Source organism: Cetorhinus maximus, chromosome 3, assembly GCF_964194155.1.
Source record: "Cetorhinus maximus chromosome 3, sCetMax3.hap1.1, whole genome shotgun sequence".
NCBI lineage: Eukaryota > Metazoa > Chordata > Chondrichthyes > Lamniformes > Cetorhinidae > Cetorhinus > Cetorhinus maximus.
Window position 1 is genome coordinate 147292489 of NC_135881.1, and position 24232 is coordinate 147316720.

The following is a 24232-nucleotide window of genomic DNA, read 5'->3' on the forward strand; positions in this document are numbered from 1 at the left end:
CACCATGGGCTCTTATCTTATTAAGTAGACTTATATGCGGTACCTTATTGAACGCCTTTTGGAAATCCAAATATATTACATCTACTGATTCCCCTTTATCTATCCTGCTTGTACCTCCTCAAAAAATTTTAATAAATTTGTCAGGCATGATTTCCCTTCCATGAAGCCATGCTGACCCTGCTTGGTTGAATTATGTATTTCTAAATGCTTTGCTATTACATCCTTTAAAACAGACTCTAACATTTTCCCAATGACAGATGTTAAGCTAACTGGCCTATAATTATCTGTTTTTTATCTCCCTCCCTTTTTGAATAAGGGCATTACATTGGCAGTTTTCCAATCCTCTGGGACTTTTCCAGAACCTAAGGATTCTTGGAAGATTACTACCAGTACATCTACTATCTCTGTAGCTCCTTCCTTTAATATCCTAGGACGCAACCCATCAGGTCCTGAGAACTTATTGGCCTTTAGCACTATTGGTTTCCCTAGTACTTTTTCTCTAGTGATAATTATTGTATGTATTTCCTCACCAGCCTCCATCCCTTTGACTCCTTAATTTTTTTGTATTTTTGGGCTGCTGTTACTGACTTTTACCGTGAAGACTGGTGCAAAGTATTTATTCAGCTCCTCTGCCATTTCCTGGTTCTCCATTATTATTTTCCCAGCTTCATTCTCTAAGGGGCCTAGGGGAGAGTATGCACCAACGATCAGCTCCTGCTGACCGAGGCAGGAATGAGGGAGGAGGGTGATGGCAGCACCACGAGCTCTTGGGTGGGATAGTGGGAGTTTACTGGACCATGCAGGGAACCATGATGTTGGACAGTTGCCCCGCAGGCCCAGAATCACTGAGGGAGGGGTAAGGCACATATTAGGAATGGTAATCCCGAGGTCCTGAGACTTGAGGGTAACTGAGGGAAGCTCAAGGATGATAGCGGGAGTGCATAGGATGATGAATGGCAGATTGAGAGTTAAAGGGGGTCACAGTGCTAGTTGGGTACCTCAATGGTCCCTGGTGGCTGGTCATAGCTGAAAAGGGAGTGGGTGAAACTTAACTACGGTCACGGCTAAGGACTGTGGCTCAATTATGATGGAGAAAAGGTCAGCAGTGATAGGAGGATGCACAGTCGTGGCTTCCAATTCCAGTGTCAATGCTCCAGTCTCTGTACACATGGCTGCAACAACAAGGACAGATCTCAGCATTGATCCTCCAGGATGAGATTGATCACGGTGGCATGGATGGAGTGCAGTGTTTGCCCGATGCCTTTCCATTGTGCAGAAATGGGCAGGACAGGAAGGGGGCCTCAAAGAATATGTTGACCAGATCAGTCCCAGCAATTTGTTCACAGGTAACCTTAGGCAGACATGATGAGGGGTCAAGTCAACACAGCACTCCTGATAGCTATGTTGTAGCTGTGGAGGAACCACTCGACAATGGCCCAAGGCCATGCACAACAGTTGCCAGAATGTCAACAGGGAAAGGCAGTGGAGAGTCAAGCAGTGCTAAATGCTGGTAACCAGGGGCCAGTGTAATGTCGAGCATTGGCACATAAACGTATATGCTGAAGGTGGTGTAGTTACCTGCAGATGTCTGAGAGGCAATGCCAGAGGCAGCTTAGGATGTCATGGGATGTGGTAACTCACATATGCCAGCTGCTCCATGAAGACCTGTGTCTACGAGGAGTGGGAGGCAATCCAACGTCGGTAGCGTTCAAAGTGACAGCAGCATTGAACTTCTTCACTAGTGGCTCTTTCCAGGGATCCACTGGAGACATGTGTGGAATATCCCTGTCTGCCATGCACAAAAACATCTGGGAGGTGACAGATGCCCTCTTCAGAAGAGCAGATAAGTTTGTAAAATGTAGTACAGATCCCGAGAGCCAGAGCAGTGGGATTTGCTGCAATCGCAGGATTTTCACAAGCGCAACAGACAATTAACTGCACATATGTGCTGCTGAGAGCTCCCTGGGATCAACCCAATGCATTCATTAACACAAAGGGGTTTCACTCTATGAATGTACAGTTGGTATGTAATCACAGAAAACAGGTCCTTCAGGAAGCTCTCATGATGCCTACATCCTGAACAACTAGCAGGTGCCACAAGACTTTGTTCCATCTCATCGACTGCAGGTTGGCTTCTTGGTGACAGGCATACCCACAGGGGACCTGGCTGATGATGCCAGTGCGAAACCCACAGTATGCCACCGAGGAGAGGTACAATGCTGCCCTTGCCTCAATAAGGCAACAATAGAGCTGACTATTGGACTGTTAACAATGCTTGGACCGCTCGAGCGGAGTGCTGCTGTACTCACCAGACAGAGCGTCCGGGATCATTGTAGTCTGCTTGGACCGCTTGGGTGGAGCACTGCTGCACTCACCAGAAAGAGTGCCTGGGATCATTGTGGTCTGCTGTGCCCTGCACAAACTCACTCAACAAATGGGGGAGGAATTTTCAGAGGAGGAGATGGAGAAACCAGATGTCTCCTCTCATGAGGAGGAAGGGCAAGGTAATGCTACTGAATAGGGAGTGGATTGTGCGAATGCAGTGGGAGAAGCCAGGGCAATGGTGCGACACGCCAGACAGGCCTGTGACAATCTTATCGCCTACAGATTCCAGACCAAATGAGGGGCAGCAACATCTCTATGCCACTGTATGTCATCACCTTTGGTAGCTGGAGAGGTTCTCTCATGGGAGTGGACATCATTGTTTCATTACATTGCACTTTTGTTTTGCTGCTTGCATTAAAGTTGACATTTTTACCTTAACATTGCTAGTATTGTGATCCTGTGTATGTGCCAATCTGAAATAAGACATATCCTACTGGTGCCAGAGGTGCTGCTTAGACAACGTTGTGGCCTCAGTGTCAACAGGAGTGCAGCACTAATCTGTATAACACTGTACATTCCTGCAGCCACTGGCACCTGGAAGGGAAAATGCTGCAGGCCCTTGGCACAAGCAAGCCCACATGCGTGCTATATTGGAAGGCACACTCACTCTTAATTTGGCAGAGAGTCACACATGCCTCCCTGACACATTCTCCAAATGGGAACAGCAGCAAGACATGCAATGAATCGGCTGCCAACACTCAGACAGCAGCCTCAGAGGGATGATAACTGGGTGAACAGTAACTGATGGGTTACCAGATTTGTCCCAATGCTGCAACTTTACAAATGATGCCAATGTCTAAACTGACACATGTCAAGATACTCAGAGATGCCACTACTGGCAATGTGATGCAATAACTGATGTATCCATAGGCCCACATCATCCAAGACCGATCAGAAACGAAGTACAATGCCATTAAATGCATACAACCATTGCAGCAACTAACAGCATAATGAAAATACATAAATAATGTGTGTCTCATTTACACAGTAACTGGACACCTGTGCCATCTTTATGCCCAAATAATTTCTTAATCTTTCTTTTTTGTTACTACGTCTAAGTGTGGCCCCGACATCCACAGCCAAGGTGGAGATAGCCTGCTGACTGCTATGTTCAGTTGACTGAGATAACCTTGGTGGGTGTCCTCTGGTGGTCCGAGGCCTAGAGGGCTCTGGCCTGCTGATGGCCTCCTGCACAGCTGCAGGCTCGGTCCCAGACCTTCCTAGCAAGTTCTGCAACCTCTTTCCCGAATGGCCAGGATTCTAATATTGGGAACAGCTCCTCCAATCTTTGATCTTTCCTGGCAATTATGAGCAGTTTTCTCCTGCAGACAGGCAGACGGGGTGGCGGTGCCCAGGCTTGGTGTTTTAAATGGAGTTTCTCGTCGTCCAGACTGAGCAGCCGGAACTGCGGACCTGAAAGACAGGATTATAAAAAAACGGATCTGTCAGGCTGAGAGTTTGGATCTTTTTAAAGCTGCTCCATCCATGTCATGTCAATTCCATTGAGTTGCTCCGCTGCTTCCAACTTTCAAGGAGCTTTGTGGTCCCAATTTTTTTGAAAAGCCCACCAGAAAACCACAAAGCTGTTGAAGGTCAATAGCTGCAGCATAGCAACAAAGAGTGCACTTGCTTGAAAAATGGTAAGTCAAATCCCTGTAACGTTATAACCACTTGGGTGCTGTATGTGCATGTATGTGTGTGAGGGGCAGGGGTGGAGGGATTGGGGTTGGGGATGTGGGGAGGTGGGGGGGATTGGAGGAGAGGTTGGAGCATAGTTTGGGGGGAGGGTAAAGAGGGGTTTGGGGGGTGGTTAGTAGGGTCTGTGGAGGAGGAGTTTAGAGGGGGTTGGAGGGAGGTTAGAGGGGGGTCTGGAGGGGGTTTGGGGGAAATTAGAGGTGGGCTTGGAGGGAGTTTTGAGGGGGTTTAGAGGGGAGTTGGGGGAGGTTTGGGGTGTTGGTGGTACATTAGAGGAGCATTTGGCGGGGAGGTTAGAGAGGGGGTTTGGATGGGGTTTGGTGATTTGGGGGAGGTTGGGGGGGGTTTGGGGGGGAGGTTGTCATGGGGTTGGAGAGGGGTTTGGGGGGAAGTTAGATTGGGTGTTGGGGGGAGTTTGGAAGGGTTTGGGGGAGGTTGGAGGGTGTTTAGGGGTGTTGAGCGGAGATTAGAAGTATCTTGGGTGGAGGTTTGGGGAGGTTGGACAAGAGGTTTATTTTTTATTTTTTATTCATTCATGGGATGTGGGCATCGCTGGCTAGGCCAGCACTTATTGGCCATCCCTAATTTCCCTTGAGAAGGTGGTGGTGAGCCACCTTCATGAATCACTGCAGTCTATGTGGTGTAGGTACACCCACAGTGCTGTTAGGGAGGGAGTTCCAGGATTTTGACCCAGTAACATTGAAGGAACGGCGATATATTTCCAAGTCAGGAAATCAGGTTGGTGGGGGGAGCTGTTTGAGGGGTGGTTGGGGGTTCTGGTGGAGAGGTTGAGGTATTGGGGGGTTTGGTGGGGAGGTTGGGCGGAGGTTAGAGGGGGGGTTGGGGGAAGTTGTGGGGAGCTTAGAGGATGTTGGGGGGAGGCTTGAGGGGGTTCTGGGGTGGTTGGGGGGTCAGGGGGAGTTTATGGGGGTTTGAGGATGAGGGTTGTGGGGTATGTTGGAGGGGGATTGGGGGGAGGAGGTGGAGGGGTTTGAGCATGGTTAGCTATAGAGTTGAATTGTTTTGTAAATGTAGTGATTTCTTTGTAGCCACTTTCCTAACATCAATTGATTTCTTTGTGATTAATCATCCTTAGAGAATCAGCATTGGGCCTCCAATTTCACCACTCCTACAGTCACTCTGCCTAATTCATGCAGATGTAATGAAAGAAACATAAAACCTACATTTATACAGCACCTTTCACAATGTCCCAAATCCATTTACAGCCAATTAAATACTTTGGAGCTGTAGTCACTGGTATAATGTCGGCAATGTTATCAAATGGCAGAGCAGGTCCTGTTTCTAATATATATGTATGTCACTCTGGGATGGATGAGATGAATTGGGCTAGATGGCCTTTGTCATTTATAATTATCTTGCAAACAGGACGCGACCATGGCTGGAGTTTTGTTAATTTTGTTGTTAATGAAAAGTTATTGTGAGCAGGCTTTGAGGGGGGTGAGATTGCCAGGACCAGCGTGCATTATAGGCTTATAGTGAACCAGTAACCTGTTTTACATTGCAAATGATTCTCAAGAGTCTTTTTCATTGACATTGATCTTGTCCTTTTGTCTACTTACCTGTTATCCCACGCTATCTTGGTGTTTTTTATGAGTTTTTTGAGGTATTGAAATATTGTGATAGAGTTGTGTTACATAGTAGATATTGAGAATATATTGTAATGAGAAACAGCAATCAGCAAATTCTTCAGACTTGCTGATCGTGAAAACACGGATACAATTCTGAACCATTCAGTCTTTGCCCTTGGCCTCTTAAAAGATGTTTTGCACAGAGACACCTGAGGGGTCCAATGCTTCTCACTGACAGGGAAGACCTATGTTGTTCAATCATTCCATTTTGTTGCTCAGGAGTCATTTGATTTTTCTACCCTGTGAGATTACTAATGAAATAGAATCTAATTACACCCCTTGTATGAAATAATTATATTGATTTATATCTTGCACATAAGCAGGAGAAAGTTTTCTACTTTTACAGAATGAAAAGATCTTGTGCAGTTTATCTGGGTTGCAAATATTGAAATTTCCCCCAAATATGAATTTACTGTCACCATGTCCATGTGGTGCAATGTGCAGAACATGTTAATGAGGGCTGACACATTCACCAAAATCAGTGTCATGGTCTGCACATTGTTACAAATAACCAGTAGGATATTTTCCTGTCAAATTAACCATAAAGCACAATGCTGATTTATTTAATAGTTGTGGCAGGATCATCTTGCTGTGCACATAAACTAACACTGTTATGCCGTTACTGCTCTTAAATTAATGACCCATGCTACATATGTATTGGGCAATATTTGTAAATGTCATCTTACTAGGGCCTTTGTGCCTTTCTGTAATTGTTTGGTGAATCTTAAAAGGGGAAAAGATATCATGGATGATTTAGGGGGAGGATTAAAGTATGGGTGGGGTGGGCGGTGGGGGAATAAGGGGCCCAGAAACAGGAGAAGTACTGGGGCCCATGGTTTCTCCCCCTGCCCCTGGGTAATGGCGGGGGTGGCAACTTCCTCCCTGCCCTTGCCGCATGATTCACTCCGCTCCTTGCAAATGAATAGCTAGTTGGCTGGCTGCCACATTATTCCATGTGGCTAGCTGAACCACCCCAAGCAGAATTGTCACTCAGTTCCTGTCCCATCGCCAACTGAAAGATTCCGTCCTGTACGTTCCCCATGCCTACCAAATGAAAATTTGAAACTGCTCCTTTGAGGCTTGTTAATGAACTCATTAATGAGTTCAACAAACACTTAATTAGAGGGATGCAGGTGTCCAAATCTCTCCTTTCATCCCCCACTTTGAAAATCTCATCTCTGCTGACAGCGGGATCCAGTGCTGCCCTCTGCAATGCGATTTGCAAATTGCACCCACATCTGTTCCCACCCAAATAGGCAATTGAAAATCCAATCCTATGACTCTGACATTCTATGTAATTCGAAGTAATCTACAACAAACTGGAAATTTATCATTTGATGGAGATGCAAGGGATATTTTGACCCAATGTAAGATAATTCAACAGATTATGTTGGCTCAATCTGTGCTTACATAACCAATATAAAGCTCCACACAGTACCCAATAGGGACAAGGAAAAACAAACCAATCTATTTGTGACTCTTATCAGCTCCTATGTCCCTTCAGCAACCAATATGGACATTTCATAGTTCCATACTTCCCAGTCCTTCTTGCTTCAGGTTTTCTTATGTTTGCATTTCTAAATAGATTTCTAACTTTTATTTGCCTCATCTTCCATCTTTTCTACTTCTCATAAGTCAGTGGGCAAGCTCATTTAAAAAAAAACCTGTGGTTATTTTCAGAGTTTTATGTCAGTAAAAAGGGAGGACAAAAGATGTTATAAAATAGAATAAATTCTTTGTCCCAAATGTAGAAAAAAATTCCATGGCCAATCAACTTACAAGCAGAGGCTGGGAAAATAATCAGGAAAGTATGTCTGATATGGATATTAATTATCTGATAAGAAACTCATTGAAACACGAAGTTGACTCCAGCTGGGCAGTAGCTGCCACAGTAAATTTCAAGAATGCACATACTAATGCAGTCTGCAGGGCTGCTTTGTGGTTTATTACTCCCACAGTCACAAAACACGATTGTCTGCATCTGGCAGCATTTACAAATGTAGAGTTTGGCAACAATTCTGACTCCAACCACCAGCCAACATCAGGCAGTTCCTCTAACTTCCTAAAGTATTAGCACTTTGGGAGTGTAAATCTAGGATATGTGAAGGAGGGCAATAATAACTAGAACAATCACTTAGCACAGACACTTTGGTAGAAGGAGGAGACCTATCGCTTGTGGAGGTGATGAGTTGGGGGAATTGGGATTCTTCACACTTGTCTCCGGATAATCTCACAAATTAAAGTCTGTTGAGTAGATTGGTCCTTGCTTGAAAAGAATAAAGCTGATCAGTGCTCTGTGCTATAAAGTTGCAGTGTTTCACCTATTTAAACTCCAGCACTATTACATGCAGGTCATAGAGTCATTAAGTCATCGAGTCATAGAGTTATACAGCACAGAAACAGGCCCTTTGGTCCATTGTGTCCATGCCAGCCATCAAACACCTATGTATTCTAATGCGATTTTCCAGCACTTGGCCCATAGCCCTGTATGCTATGGCATTTCAAGTGCTCATCTAAATATTGTCCCATTTAGAGTTCCATTAGAGTTCCTGCCTCTACCACCCCCTCAGGTAGTGTGTTCCAGATTCCAACCACCTCCTGGGTGAAAATGTTTTTCCCCAAATTACCTCTAAACGTCCTGCCCCTTACCTTAAATCTATGCCCCCTGGTTATTGACACCTTTGCTAAGGGGAAAAGTTTCTTCCTATCTACCCTATCTATGCCCCTCATAATTCTATACAGGACATCACACACTCCTTACATACGTGACACAACCACCACCTCCCCGCCCCCCCGCCACCCCCACCACACACACACAGGTTACACCCCCCACCCCAAAATGGGGCACCACACCCCCCCCCCACACAAGGGACACCCTCCCACATGAGGGACACCTGCCCACACACCTCCCCCAACACAGGCTACCCTCCCCGCAGCCTTCTCTGCTCTTAGGAAAACAACCCTAGCCTATCCAGTCTCTCTTCATAGCTGAAACGCTCCAGCCCAGGCAACATCCTGGTGAATCTCTGCTGCACCCTCTCCAGTGCAATCACATCCTTCCTATAGTGTGATGACCAGAACTGCACACAGTACTCCAGCTGTGGCCTAATTAGCATTTTATACAGCTCCAACATAACCTCCCTGCACTTATATTCTATGCCTCGGCTAATAAAGGCAAGTATCCCATGTGCCTTATTAATCACTTTATCTACCTGTGCTGCTGCCCTCAGCATTCTATGGACATGTACACCAAGGTCCCTCTGATTCTCTGTATTTCCTAGGGTCCTACCATTCATTGTGCATTCCCTTGCCATGTTAATCCTCCCAAAATGCATCGCCTCGCACTTCTCAGGATTAAATTCCATTTGCCACTGCTCTGCCCATCTTACCAGCCCATCTATATCGTCCAGCAACCTAAGGCTTCCCTCCTCACTATTTACACGAATAATTTTTGTGTCATCTGCGAACTTATTGATCATACCTCCTATATTCATGTCTAAATCATTAATGTACACCACAAACAGCAAGGGTCCCAGCACTGATCCCTGCGGTACACCACTCATCACAGGCTTCCAAACACAAAAACAACGTTCGACCATCACCCTCTGCCTCCTGCCATTAAGCCAATTTTGGATCCAATTTGCCAAATTGCCCTTGATCCCATGGGCTCTTACCATTTTGACCATTCTCCCATGCGGGACCTTGTCAAAAGCCTTACTGAAGTCCATGTAGACTGCATCAACTGCACTACCCTCATCTAGACAACTAGTCACCTCCTCAAAAAATCCAATCAAATTTGTTAGACATGATCTCCCCCTGACAAGGCCATGCTGACTATCCCTGATTATGCGGAGATTAATCCTGTCCCTCAGAATTTTTTCAAATAGTTTCCCTACCACTGATGTTAGACTCACTGGCCTGTAATAACTTGGTTTATCACTACTATCCTTCTTGAATAATGGTACCACATTCGCTGTCCTCCAGTCCTCTGGCACCTCTCCTGTGGCCAAAGGGGATTTGAAAATTAAAATCAGAGCCCCTGCAATCTCCTCCCTTGCCTCACATAGCAGCCTGGGATTCATCTCATCTGGGCCTGAGGATTTCTCCACTTTTAAGCCTGCTAAAACTGCTAATACTTCCTCTCTTTCAATGCTAATTTGTTCAAGTATTTCACAGTCCCCCTCCCTGATTTCCACACCTACCTCGTCCTTCTCCATAGTGAACACAGATGAAAAGTAATCATTCAAAACCTCACCTATGTCCTCCTGCTCCACGCACAGATTGCCGCTTTGGTCCCTAATGGGCCCAATCTTTCCCTGGTTATCCTCTTACCCTCAACATATTTTTAAATTGCCTTGGGATTTTCCTTTATCTTGCCCGCCAGTGTTTTTTCATGCCCCCTCTTCACTCTCCTAATTACTTTTTAAAGTAATTGATGCCACCACCAAACATGAAGCCACCACCAAACACTTCTTCGCTTCACCCCCACCATCAGCATTCCATAGGGACCATCTCCTCCGGGACATCCTAGTCCATTCCTCCTTCACCCCCAGCACCTCATTCCCCCCACCACGGCACCTTCCCATACAATCGCAGAAGGTGCAACACCTGCCTCTTTACCTCCTCCCTCCTCACCGTCCAAGGGCCTGAACACTCCTTTCAGGTGAAGCAGCATTTCACTTGCACCTCCTTCAATTTGGTCTACTGCATTCACTGCTCCTAATGTAATCTCCTCTACCTTGGAGAGACCAAACGCAGACTGGGTGACCATTATGCGGAACACCTTCGGTCTGTCTGCAAGCATGACCCAGACCTTCCTGCCGCTTGCCATTTCAACACACCACCCTGCTCTCATGCTCACATGTCCATCCTTGGCCTGTTGCAATGTTCCAGTGAAGCCCAGTGCAAACTGGAGGAACAACACCTCATCTTCCGATTAGGCCTTCCGGACTTAACATTGAGTTCAACAACTTCAGATCATGAACTCTCTCTTCCATCCTCACCCCTTTTATATCCCCTTTTTTCAATATTCATTTTCATTTTTTATTTTTTATTTTTTATCCACTTAGGTTTATTTTTATTTATTTTCATTTTTATTCATTGTTTATCCCCACCTTTTATTCTATTTTCAACCTTTTTGCCCACCACCATCCCCTCCCCCCACCCCCCACCCCACCCCCACTAGACCCATCTGTCACTTGTTCATGTTGTTCTTTCCAGAGTGCTTACCCTTGTCCTGCTATTATCACATTCTGCTTTCTGACCTTAATGCCACCATCAGCACCTCCTTTAGCCAGTACCACTATCATTAACACCCCTTTGTCCTTTTGTTCATGATATCTTTGGCAACCTCTCCTTTGCCTCTACCTGTCACTGGCCTTCTATCCAGCTTCACCTGCTCCACTCCCCTTTAAACTGTATAAATTTCGTCACATTTTTACTTCTCTTTAGCTCTGAAGAAGACTCGAACGGACTCGAAACATTAACTCTGTTTTTCTCTCCACAGACACTGTTAGGCCTGCTGAGTTTTTCCAGCATTTTCTGTTTTTGTTTCAGATTTCCAGCATCCACTGTATTTTGCTTTTATTCTACTTTTTTAAGTAACCTCCTACGCTTTCTATACTCCTCTAGGGCATCTGCTGTTTTCAGCCCTCTGTATCTGCCACAAGCCTGCTTTTTTTCCCTTATCCAATCCTCTGTATCCCTGGTCTTCAAGCTATCTATCCCTGCTAACCTACGCCTGATCTTGCTGAAGCCAGTTAAATAGCATGCGTCCCTGCTGGGAAAGAGTCTGTACTCCACATTGACAGATTGAGACCTTTGGCTAAAAATTTGTCTGCCATATGTTTTTGGGCATGGGGGTTGTGCTGGTTTAGTTGTAGGTTGGAAACACACAAACCTGGTGCTCCCACCTCATTCCCAGAATTATAGTGTGGAGCTGAGCATGTTCCTTACTTTTGGCTTCCTCTGCCATTGCTGACTTCCTCTGATCGCAGCAGGGGGATGAAAGACATTTGCCACCAGCATTCTGTTCTTAAAAACAGACAGTCCTTCTGAAAGGGAAAATACATGGATAATATCGCTGGAATCTAAAAGATGGAAAATGGATCACGAGGGTAGAGAGAGGGTTCCTGGGTGACAGATGTGATGCTGGAACTGTGATTGATAGAAGTGAGCACAAAGAGAGATGGTCCCCGGGAGGCAGGATGCCCTCAAGGACTTTAAGAAGGGAGGGGGTCTATTGATATCAGGGTTACGCAATTATAAATGTCAGATACTTAGACCACTTACAGGAGAGACTAGCATTGTTGTAACTGAGACAATATCTGAGGTAAGATCCTGAGGGGACTTGATAGTGTGGATACTGGGCAGATGGTTCCTCTTCTGGCAGAGTCTGTCAGTGCAGACAGGATGGACCGAATGGTCTCCTTCTGCGTTATAACAATTTGTGATTCTGTGACTAGAACCAGGGGACATAGTCTAAAAATAAGAGGTCTCCGTTTTAAGACGGAGATGAAGAAAAATATTTTTTCTCAGAGGGTCATTAGCCTGTGGAATTCTCTCCCACAGAAAGCAGTGGAGGCTGGGTCATTGGATTTAGTCAAGGCTGAGTTATATTTTTGATAGGCATGGGAGTGAAAGGATATGTGGGAAAGTGGATTTGAGACCAGAATCAGGTCAGCCATGATCTTATTGAAAGGCAGAGCAGGCTCGAAGGGCCAAATGGCCTACTCCTGCTGCTACGTCCTATGCTCCTATGTTGCTCTGTAAGACCTGAATATGTAGGGGCCAAAATTTGTTCAGGCTTGTTTCCAGATCTGGGGCTGTGATTCGCGATCTCCCTGTGCTGTTCCCTTTGAAGCATGCAGTCCTCAAACTTTGTACTGCCTTTCCATGTGCAACCCAGCATGACCCACTCTGCCTGGATGGCTGCATGCACAACAGGAGGCTTAACAGTGTACAAGGCTAGCACATGTTCCAGTTATCCTCCAGCTCTTAAAGTCTGTCTCCATTAAAGAGAAACTACTCTGACACGAAGCTGCTGCTGACAGTCACTGTTTCAGATGGAGAGAATGAAAATCGAGCATCAGGGCAGAGAGAGGTGACCATTGTTCACAGATGCAGCATTGGAGGGCCTTAGTCTTGGCGATGAACAGGAGGAGAGACAACACATTGTTATGGGGAGCAAGGAGGCCCTCAAGATCTGCCCTCACAAGGGAATGAGAGCAGCTGGCCAAGGTTTTCAATGCCCAGATTCTGGTCCTGAGGACCTGGCAGTGCTGTTGTCAAGGTCAGTGAATGCATCTTTAAGTAACATCCCCTGCCCACCACAACACTAACTTCTCATGCTGCTCATTGCACCGCACTCCCATCACTCACACAGCAGCACTCACTAGCGCTCAGGACTTCTGCCTAACATCCTCTGCCTCAACCTCACACACATTCCAATGCTGCCTGCATTGCAGCTGCTTCTCGCTGCCTTCACAGAGTTACAGTCATTCAGCTGTGGCAGACACATCACCCAAAAGCATTGCAGCACATTCACTGATATTCTGCCTTCTCTTGCAGCACAAGATGGCATGAAATACAGGGAGGCAGTAGAGAACCAGTGGGGGCCAGAAACGCTGTCATTCCCTGAGCTGGAGGGGATGGTGCTCTGCATCATGGGGTTGGTTACAACAAAACCTGCAGCATTTTTCAAAAAAAAATTATTCTTTCATGGAATGTGGCGTGACTGGCAAGGCCAGCATTTGTTGCCCATTTCTAAATTGACCTTGAACTGAGTGGCTTGCTAGGCCATTTCAGAAGGCGGCTAAGAATCAACCACATCGCTGTAGGTCTGGAGTGACATGTAGGCCTGACCAGGTAAGGACGGCAGATTTCCTTCCCTGAAGGACATTAGTGAACCAAATGAGTTTTTATGACAATTGACAATAGTTTCATGGTCACCATTACTGAGACTAGCTTTCTATTCCAGATTTATTAATTGAATTCAAATTCCACCGTGATGGGATTTGAACCCATGTTCTCACAGCATTAGCTTGGGCCTCTGAGCACTGGGACCATTGAGGATGACTGTATGTCACTGTCTTACACCCCTTCTCAACTCCCATCTCACCTTCATCCCGCTATCTGGTATGAAGTACAAGCTACAGACGGTGTAATCATGGACCTCTTGCTTCACACCCCACCTCCTTTCCTCACTCCAACTCTTCCCTTCTAATTTTAGCTTTTGGACACTCAAGAACTGCCTTTTGCCTAACCACAGCAGCCCTAGGAGGAAGACAGAGAGAGAAAGTAACACAATGGCTGGAATCTTGCGCTGTCATTGACCACCAATGAGCCTAGAGGTGGGATGGTGGTGTACCTGAACCCCACCGCTTTCTTGCATCTGCCAGAATTAAGTTCTGGGTGGTAAGGCCCATGGTCAACCTTCCCACCCCACAGCCAACTGAGGCCCTTAAGTGGCCAAGTAAGGACACTTGAGGGCCCCACCCTTCCGCTGCTGGTATTAACCTAGTTGTAGGCGAGCTAGTCACCATGTGGCATGAATGACAGCCTTGTCACCTTGGGATGGGGAGGGTTGTCCCTTGATCAAAGGCATTCAGTGCCTGTTCGAAGGACTTGACATTGAGTGGTGGGGCGGGGGGGCGGGGGGGGGGGGGGGGGGGGGGGGGAGGTGGTGGTTGGGGTGGGGGGGGGTGGGGGGCAGTTAAAACCAGCCCCTGTCCTTGCTTCTGAAACCCCCTGCCCATCTCTCCTCGTGATCCCCCACCCCCCTCCTTTGTTGCGCTGCTGAACGCAAGAGCTGTCAGCCTCTGATTGGTTGGCAGTTCTCACTAGGTGAGATTTCAGCACCTAGGGACCTGAGTCCAGGAGAAGGTCCGCTGCTGGCCTCGCCACTGCTGGCATGTGGTTCAGCAGGACTTTTGGAAAAGAGGCAGCATGGTCTCTGGCCTGTTCTCTAGCCAGCAGGTGAGATGCCCAATGCCTCAACAAGATTCTGCCACAGATCTCTGAGGAAGAAGCACCATCACATGACCTGTTACTCATAGCCACCAGCTGAGGTATTGGCACTGCAAACTACAGAGACTAGAATCTGCGCATTATGAGACACTGGGCATGACTGCGCTTCAGACAGGCTGGGGGAAAAGATGGCTCATGTACCAACTCCCCAGAAGCTGAGGTCGCAGCTGAGTTGTGCTGCATGAGACTCAAGAGGAGATATTTGATGAGGCAGCACACAGGAAAACTCTGAAGACCATGCACACCAAGGTGCATTGGTAGACCTACCAGACAGACTTCAGTCAAGGAGAAAAAAAAAGAAAGAAATGCTTGCATTTATACAGCACCTTTCATGACCACCAGACATCTCAAAGCATCTTACAACCAATTAAATGCTTTTGCACTGTAGTAACTTTGAAAGGTAGGGAATGAGGCAACCAATTTGTGCGCAGCAAGCTTCCACATACAGCAACATGATAATGATCAAATAATCTGTTTCAGTGATGTTGGTTGAGGGATAAATATTGGCCAGGCCTGCAGGAATGGCTCCCCTACTCTTCTTTGAAATAATGCCTTGGGATCTCTTACGCCGAGGGCAGATGCTTTAATGTCTCATCCAAAAGTGCACAGAGGATTCCAGCTGTACGATGGCAGAGGGCACCATGTAGGACTTGGAGCCCATCCTTTCCATCACAGAAGGAGTAGCTAACTTGATAGCAGTACTAGCAGACCCACCCATGATGCAGTGTCTGGGCCACTCTCTCAGCTTCCACTGCATCCAAGGTAGACACCACGCAAAGTCTCAGTGCTTCAGTGGAAGCACAACGGAGTGAAGATGCAGAAAATTTGGATTTATTTTAAAGTGCCAGCCAGGACCAGCAGCTAGGGTGCCAAAGTATGCACAGGCAATCACAGCCTTATATGAAAGCTAAAAACTTGTACAAAAGGCTCAGCTGTAAATTTGCAATTAGGAAATGGGAGACACACACAGGCAGGGACACGGGATAACTTGATCAAGAAATGGGGAAGGCCATTTTACACCGTCTGATAGCCTCGAACCAGTCAGCCCCTTTAAACCGTTTGTATAGAACAAACATACATTCTTTGCTACCTCCCAAAAGGACAATACTTAGTGTCTGCACTGCAATTAATGCACAAGAACACAATTATCAATTATTGTGCTGTGGTCTTTGTCTAATTAATACCATTAAGTTGTAACTGATAGTAAAAATATATAAACTATGCTCATTTGAACCTCGGTGGAGAAACGCCTAGACTGCCCAGTGTTTGCTCCCCGCATGCATAATAAAGGAACCACTTGAATATTGCATCTGGACTCCGAGTGTTGAAATTTTGTGCCAGGGTATTCCTCGGACCTTTCAGAAGTCCAAATTTGTGGTCGTAATGCCCTGCAATAAAAAAACCAACAAAAATTAAAATTTGTATCAAAAACTTAAAAACCATAGTCCATGGCTATGTCAATATTTTCTATTTTTATTTCTATTTTTAGTAAACAGGTGATAAACTGGCAGTGTGTGTGAATGGACCATATCAATTCCTCTCCTCTGCATCCAATGTGATTCCATTACTATAATAATATAAAAGCAAAATATTGCGGATGCTGGAAACCTGAAATAAAAACAGAAAATGCTGAAAAAACTCAGCAGGTCTGACAGCATCTGTGGAGAGAGAAACAGAGTTAACCCATTTCGAGTCTGTGTGATTCTTCTTCAGAGAATTTATTACTTCCTAATAGAATACAATAATAAAAAGAAAAACTAATATTTATATAGCACCTTTAATGTAATAAAACAGCTCAAGGCATTTCACAGAAACAATGTAAAAGAAGACACTGAGACACTGAGCCGCATAAGGAGATATTAGGTCCAGTGAGCAAAAGCTTGGTCAAAGAGGCAGGTTTTAAGGAGTGTCTTAAAGGAGGAACACAAGGTAGAGAGGCAGAGAGGTGCAGGGAGGGAATTCCAGAGTTTAGTGACTAGGCAATTGAAGGCATAGCGACCAAAGGTGCATCGATTAAAATAGTGGAGCTGGAGGAGATTACAGAGATAGTGAGGGGGAAGACCATAGAGGGATTTGAAAACAAGGTGAGAGTTTTAAAACCAAGGCATTGCTTGAGAGAGAACCAATGTAGGTAAGCGAGCACAGAGGTGATAACGGATAAGGACTTGGTGCAAGTGAAGACACGGGTAGCAGAGTTCTGGATGACCTCAAGTTCACAAAGGGTAAATACCTCCATATGTTATATTGGTCTACCTGGTAGCCTGATTAACGATTAAACACGTTTTAAAAAAAATGCAGTGTGCAAGTAAATGTGTTGCTGGGGTTTATCTTCCCTGTTTTAAATTGTTATTAATTAAGTAAGGAATGTTTTCATTTATTCTAGAAATGCTCTAGAAAAATACTTGAAATTCATTTTGTACTTTCATCTTCAATAAACTCAATTTACTTAGGCTTCAGATTGAAGACACCCAAGTCAGAAATTTATGGTTTCAAATCCCATTTCAGACACTTGAGCGCATAACCTAGGTTGACCCACCAGTGCAACCTTCTTCTTGAGTTCTCTGCCCTAGTGCAGAGCCGACCTACAGTGCTGTGATCTCCATCAAGGACAAGCAAGTATTATTTGCGCCACACAAGTACTAAGCAATGACTATCTCCAACAAGACGGAATCTACCTATCTCCCCTTGACATTACCATTGATGAATTTCCCACTATCAACATCCTGGGGGTTACCATTGACCAGAATCTGAACTGGACTAGCCATATAAATACTGTGGCTACAAGAGCAGGTCTGAGCCTGGGAATTCTGAGTGAGCAAAGTCTGTCCACCATCTACAAGGCACAAGCCAGGATTGTGATTGAATACTCCCCACTTGCCTGGATGAGTACAACTCCAGAAACACTCAAGAAGTTCAATACCATCCACAACAATGCAACACACTTGATTGGCACCCCATCCATCACCTCAAACGTTCACTCCCTCCCCCACTGATGCACAGTGGCACCAGTGTGGACCATCTACAAGATTCACTGTAGCACTTCACCAAGGCTCTTTAGACAGTACCTTCCAAACCCTCAACCTCTACCACCAAGAAGAACAAGGGCGGCAGATGTATGGGAACACCACCACCTGCAAGTTCACCTCCAGGCCACAAACCATCCTGACTTGGAAATATATTGCCATTCCTTCACTGTCGCTGGATTAAAATCTTAGAACTCCCTTTCTACCAGCACTGTGGATGTACATACACCACATGGACTGCAGCAATTCAAGAAGGTGGCTCACTACCACCTTCTCAAGAGCAATTAGGGAAGAGCAATAAATGCTGGACTAGCCAGCAATGCCTACATCTTGTGAAAGAATTTTTAAAAAAGGGTAGTGCAAGGAGGCAAGTCTAGAATCCCGCCCAGCCAAAACAAGGATGGAACGCACACTGTGTGATCCACACTGATGTCCTGCCAACTGCACCCCCAAGGAGTCCAATTTGCTATGGCAACATGCAACTTTTACATGCGTGTTGTAGCCTGGAGCTATGGACGGTGATGATAGAGCCTCCAATTTTATCCATCATATGGCTGAAGAAGAATCTCTCCTGCTCTTACCACCTGTCATTGGCATATATTGGAAGGATTTACAAGTTGATACCCAACCTGTTTGGGCATGTTACGAGTGCACCTTCCTTTGGCCATCAAGTCCTGGAGTGAGATGTAAATCCATAACTTCTGGTTCAGTGGCCGGGATGCTACTACTGCACCACAAGAGCTCCTCCAGTGCAGTCTTGAGGAAATTCTGCACTGTCAGAAGTGATTTCTTTAGGATCAATGCTAAACCAAGCTCCATCTTTCCTCTCAGGTGATGGGGAATGAACACTTGGTACTATTTGAAGAAGAGTATAAGAGTTCTCCCTGGGATCCTGGCCAATGTTTATCCCTCAATCAGTATAATTAAAACAGATTGTCTGGTCATTATCTCATTGTTGTTTTGGGCCTCTGTTGTGTGCAATTGGCTACTGCATTTTCAGCATTACAACAGTGACAATCCTTCAAAAAGGATTTAATTGGCTGTAAGGTGCTTTGGAATGTCCTAAGGTTGTGAAAGGTACTATTCAAATGAAAGCTCTTACCTATATAATGAACTTTAAACAGTTCAGTGCAACAACTTCAGTTACCTTGGATTTTTCAAGTTGAATTATGACCTTTTCCTTTGAAGTTTACTTAAACAGATCATTTTCAGTTCTGCATGCGGATCACTAATCTCTACTGAAGAAGTTTGCTCAGCTGAGTGGCAGCTCTTCTTTGCCTTATTCAGCACCTGATGCTAGTTGTATTTCATCTTGGTGCATTACTGCTGGAAGCTTGCCATTAAAAACATAGTTACCATTTTAATCTTTCTCATCATTCTGTTCTCTGGACTGATCCAGGATGAACCTTAGAGAAAGTTTGACTTCTGTCTGAAAGGCATGCTGAAGAAATAGTGACTGTCATCTTGGAAAATCCCTTGATACTTATCTTCCAGGAGTTTTTTTTTCCAACTGCACAATATGAATACTTTACAAATTTTTTAAGAAATGTGAACTTTTGTTCTGGGCAAAGGCTGAGGGCTCCATTTTCCAGCAGGCCCAAGAATTCCGACAGCAGGGTGACAGGCTGCGCATGCTTGGCCCAGCTTTCCGGGTTTTTTGGGGCTCTGGCAGAATCACTAGGATGCCTGCGTGGTAATGGTGGCATGGAAACCTGACCACGGGACCCATGGTAGTGGGAAAATTTAAACCCATGTGACTGGAGGCAAAAATGTCATTTATAGCTTGGAGTAGACTGGAGATGGGAGTTGGGAGAAACATGGGTCAGTGCCAGCTCAGTGAAGCTTGTGGTCTGTTGAAGAGTTGAACTTGTGCCAGTGATTAGATGCTGGAATGCAGCTTTGAGAAACCCATGGAAGGCAATCTTAGGAGAAGAGATTGAACTGCCAGGGGGTGTGAAGTCATTGAGGCAGTCCGAGTCAGAGTGTCATTTGAGGGAATTCAGAGGCTATGGGCAGGATTTTCTGACCATTGGGAAGGTCCGGGAGTGGCTGGGAAATGGTCCGTTGCCCATGATTGGCTCCTGGCCACGATTTCATGCTGGCTGGCCAATTAATAGCCAGCCAGCGTGAAAGGCACGCTGAGAAGCTCAGCACTGCCAGGGTGGGGAAAGGAGGAGCACGAGCGCAGAAGTCTGAGCGTGTGCTGGGGAATGCACACTGAAAGCTCCCTGAAGGTAGAGAGCTGCTTCGGGGAGCTGAAGAATTGTAAAAACAAAAATAAAGATTTTGAAAATGTGAAAAAAAATGTCCCCACATAGGACTCACTCACATGAACATAAATGTAATAAAAATTATGTTAGAACATTGTTTTTTAAATTAATGTTGGAAGCCTTCCCACCCGTGGATGAGGTTTCCTAAAAAATCCAAAGGCCGTCTGGCCGATTCGCCTGCCCGCCAACCGTAAGGTTGAACGGGCAGCGAAAAAGAGCTTTTAATTAATTGATTGATGGCCTTAAGAGGCCTCTTAATTGTTGGCGGGTGCGCTTCCGACTCTCGTGCACCCGCTGACGAAATATCGCGCGAGTGCGCAATGATGTTGGGACGCTCACCTGACGTCATCGTGCACTATTTTACGCTTGATCGGGTCGAACGCACACCACGGGACGTAAAGCACTGCCCTATATCTTCGAAAGTGGTGACTTGCAATCCCTCTTGAGGGAGACAGAGTCTTCACGACACTGTGGGGTGCTGAGAAACCCATGGGATCTGTCTTGATTGCATCTGACATTTATTTTGCAATTTGGTGTGTTTGAGCATAGTTTGCCTGTTAATTCATATTCATCTCATGTTAATTCTGAATGTTAGAGTATAAAGTAAATATTGTAAATTGCTTTACTTTTCTGAGTTTGTATAGTAAAGTTTATTTTGTTTGTTTAAAACCATGGAATCTTGTGGCTTTACTCTTTTAGTGCTTACCTGGGATTTCAAAGTTTGTCTACTTTAAACAAAAGTTACTGGTCCCTAACTGAATTGTAACAAATTGAAAACTTGATTATCTGGAACAAGAGTGAAAAATAAAGTGATAGGGAAAGTGATTTTTGTTTAATTGCATCCTGGTGAGGATGTAATATCATATAACATAATGATCTCCTTCTGGCAGTGTAATTAAATAATTAAACTAGTTAGATAAAAGTTCAAATAATAGAGGCTGAAGTAGAGGCACAAAGTTTATCTATTTATGCACAATGAAACCGCTCTTTCAAAAATCTATCGCACTCATGATATACACATCACTCAACACGTCTGGCATCATGTTAATCTACCAAGTTAATTATACATTTAAATGGGTCAATCACTGAACAAAGAGTAATTTTAGAATAGGGGAACTTCAACTTTTCCACTGAACATTCTTGCATTTGTTCAACATTGATGTGATTTACCAGATCTGTTAACTCTCCCATTAGTGTTGCAGAGAGACAAAAAGGAAAACTGCTGTATGCAACTAGTTTTATACCTTGGATGTGCTTGAGAGTGTACAATCTGTTACTGTGGTGACCTCTGTGGATTATAAGTTTCTAGCAGTCCTAGCTGCAGATGATCAACATATTGATTTCCAATGGGGCATAAGATGTTCCCTTAGCTCTCTGGTGGTCAGCCAAATGTGATACAAGTTGATAAATATAGATTGTAGTACCTTTTTAGTATCCTTAGACTTGCTGCTTTTGCATGTCCACAAGTGAATGGGACAGGGAACTAAATCCTGACTTTAGTTCTGAGTGCATTTAATAGAAGGCCACATTTGCTGACAGCATATTAGAAAGTCAAGCACATGCTATTCATTATTTCTTACCATTAATCTTAACGGGCAGAAATCATGCATAGAAACTGCTCATAAAATCCAATATGGTGCAGCTGATGTTTTCACTTTTGATTATGAAGCATTTTAAGAAGCTGGGCTTCATGATACAGGACACAAAAAGAAATTAACAGAAAAACACTTTTCTTTCTAAACAAACTTCTTATCTGCATTTTATATTTTGGAGGGTTCCTGACAGACCTGAACCTCTCATCCTCTGGAACTTGACAGATCTCAGCCCTTCAGACCCAGCCTATTTCCTACCCACTCAATGATCTGACACGCTCACAGCAGGAGTTCATCCACTGTGTGTTTGTAACTTATTCTATCAAACTAAAATGATTGGGCACTAGTTTTGTTTTACAGTACATCTTAAAATAAATTTATCTTCTTCATTTACGGTCGCAAATTCACATAATAAGCAATTATTCTGTGTACATTGTTGGTATTTTTATAGTACATGAGATAATGTAAAGGGTATTCAATAGATGGTTGTGGAAAACTATTTTCATCTGACACATGAAGAAGACTCTGTAAGTTCCAAGTTCGTTAAAATGACTCGCTATTTGCTGAAAAAAATCATTGAAACAGCGTACGGCAATTGACTGTCTCAGTCTTGTAAAATACTCCTGAGTATAATCATTCAAGAATCGTTTTGAATTTGAGTTGATCTCACCTTGCCTTTTGTTTTTGCTGCCTCGTTTAGTTTTTTTTATTTGTGCTTATTTATTCATCACAACATAAGTTGCTTCATTTCAAAGCAATCCCTGGCAATGTCTTACTGTGGCATAAAACGCATGGGAAACTTGAACTATCAACATAAGCCCCTGATATAAATAAAATGCAGAATGAGCTCTTGTGGATTTAAGCAGTAATAAACCTCATGGTGTGCATAAGTGATAGGTTTTGTCATGCCATCTCAGAGTTGTTCATTCTCTATTTTATCTATATCAGGCCTTTATGTGATAGTTCAAGTTTCCATGGGGATAATTTTAACTTTTATCATGGGGTGAAAAATGGGTGATTGTAAATCAGCAGCCTGTTTCACACCTCGGCTTCAATGGAACAGTAGGTTGTTCAAGGTATAAATCTGACTCACCCATTATTCTCTCAGCAATAAAAGTTTAAAATTACTCTGCTATGTGTTTAATCCAACAATAGGGTCGCACATGATCATCCAAAGTGACCATAAACCCTTCAAAGCAGTGCCGGCTACTGTCAGGGAAGTCTCAGATTTACTTTGGAGCTTGTTTTTGCTGGTTACGATAAAATAATGGGAAAAAACAATCAACAATGAAATACTGGCAATGTTTACTGTGCTTAATTTTAATATTATAAGAGTGTCCATTTGTGCAACATTCCTGTTTGTCCATATTGTACATATTTAATCACCATTTTGCTGAAACAACAGGAACTTGATATGCTGTGACGAACGGTTTATTAGATACATGGCATGCAATAAAGCAATGCAATGCAAACTATTAGTATTGCTTTGGGTGCTTAGAATTTTGGCTGTTGTGCAAGGAAAGAAGGGAATGGAATCAAAAAGAAAATCATTCTCCATTTGGCAACAGTCAATTTTAAAATTCATAATTCAAAGAAGTCATGAAATACTAACTACAAAGCCCTGGGGTGGAATCGCCCAGATTTGCAGTAAGTATGATAGCAGGCGGGGAAAATGATGGGCAGAAATATCCCTCCATTGGAGGGGTTGTGAGGGGGCAGGCGCGGGTGGGTGCAAACCTGAATTGGGGCCATGCCGCCATTTTGCGTGTATGGGCCAATTAAGGCCCGCCCAGCGTGATGCACATCTGGAAGCGCTAAGCGCTCCCTGTGCAGGCGGTGGTGGGGGATTCCCTGTGTCGGGGCCTTCTCTCTTTCATGTGCATGTGCGCGAAAGAGCACAGAATTCTCCCTGAGGCACGAAGGTGCCTCAGGGAGATTACTTTCACTTATGAAACATTGAAGAAAGGTAAAAAAAAAATTTAAGGACATGTCCCCTCATGTGAAACTGTCACATGAGCTGGGACATGTCCATTAATTTTTTCACAAATTTTAATTTAATGAATAAACCCTTCATGAAACCTCATCCCACCTGTGGATGAGGTTTCATGAAAAATGTGAAGGCTGCCTGGGCTCTTCGCCTGCCCGTCAACCTTAAGGTTGGACGGGCAGCATTCTTAACAACTTTAATTACTTTCTTAATGACCTTAATAGGCCTATGATAGTTTGGCAGGCGCGCAGCTGACTTGGCTGTGCGCCCGCCGAACTGACAATCTAAATGATGCTTGGTGACGTAGGGACGCATGCCCAATGTCACCGTGTGTTATTTTAAGCATCGGCGAGTGGGCCCTGCCCCCGCTCATCGACCCGAAAATTCTTCCCGATGTTTTAACAGCTGGCTGCAATAGCAGCTTCTCATGCCGTATTGTCCCAAACACACCGCATTACTTATGTATTCCCTGGAACCGCACCGTTTCGATGGCGGGCGGGCTCTCATTCGCCTGCCACGCCATCATCTCGCTGCATCATCACGCCGGGCACCACATTTAAGGTGCAGCCGCTGCACACATCTCAGTGCTTCCAGCCCATGCCCG